Here is a 920-nt window from a genome sequence, read left to right as displayed (position 1 = left end):
ACTAAGAAGAATATATGCAGTGTATTATTTGTTGAAAAAAAATAAATAAAAAAATAAAAACTCAAAAAAAAAGTGTTTGTAAACAGGATATCATGTCTTCATCTTGTATAATGAATAACCACTAAGAAAACAATGTGTAATGTATTAATTATTGAAATTGTCCTACTAATTTGATTTGAAACTGTCTCATTGCTATTTGTTTCTCAATAAAATTATGGAAAAAAAAATAACTCAACCACCTCAGGGCCAGCAGAGCAAGTCCAGGGGCTGGCAACACCCTGTAGGGTGAGCATAACCAGCTCACTTCATGCCACATCTTGGTGGCCTTTGTCACCACCTTGGGTTCAGGTTCAAACCTGTTATGGTTGGTGTGTACTTGTCCCCCCAAAGTCTCATGCAGTCATTGGGACATGGCTCCAGAGTTTGTGATTCATCCATGATCCAAGGCTGGGATTATGGGTCTGAGTATTGCTGGGATTATGGGTGTGATTGCTACGCTCAGCCTGGGGCAGATGAGGAGAGAGAGACTTGCTCTCTGTTGCCGCTTTTGCTGCCACTCCTCGCTTGGCTCCTCTTGTTCTTCGCTGCCACCATGAAAGGCTGCTCTCTGCCCTGTGCCACTTCGACTGAAACCTCCAGTAACTGTGAGCTAAAGAAACCTTTTCTTCCTTCATTTTGAGTATTGGGTATTTGTCCCAGCAAAGAGAGGAGAGTAACTAAGACGGACCCCAAGAGAACGCTATCCCAGCCCACGGACCCTGGCCTGGACATCCTTAGGAAGACGAGAGACAGAGGTGACCAAGCTCCTGGAAGAACCCAGGTCCTCCCGGCCCAAAGCCAGGCCCAATTGGGACCAAACCTATCGTGCCAGGTCCCTCTTTATCCTCTTATAAGGTGATGGAATATTTAAAAGCAGAAGA

This window comes from Octodon degus, unplaced genomic scaffold (genome assembly GCF_000260255.1).
Source record: "Octodon degus isolate 3935 unplaced genomic scaffold, OctDeg1.0 scaffold00093, whole genome shotgun sequence".
Taxonomy (NCBI): domain Eukaryota; kingdom Metazoa; phylum Chordata; class Mammalia; order Rodentia; family Octodontidae; genus Octodon; species Octodon degus.
The sequence above is the reverse complement of the archived record's forward strand: the minus strand, read 5'-3'. Positions refer to the sequence as shown.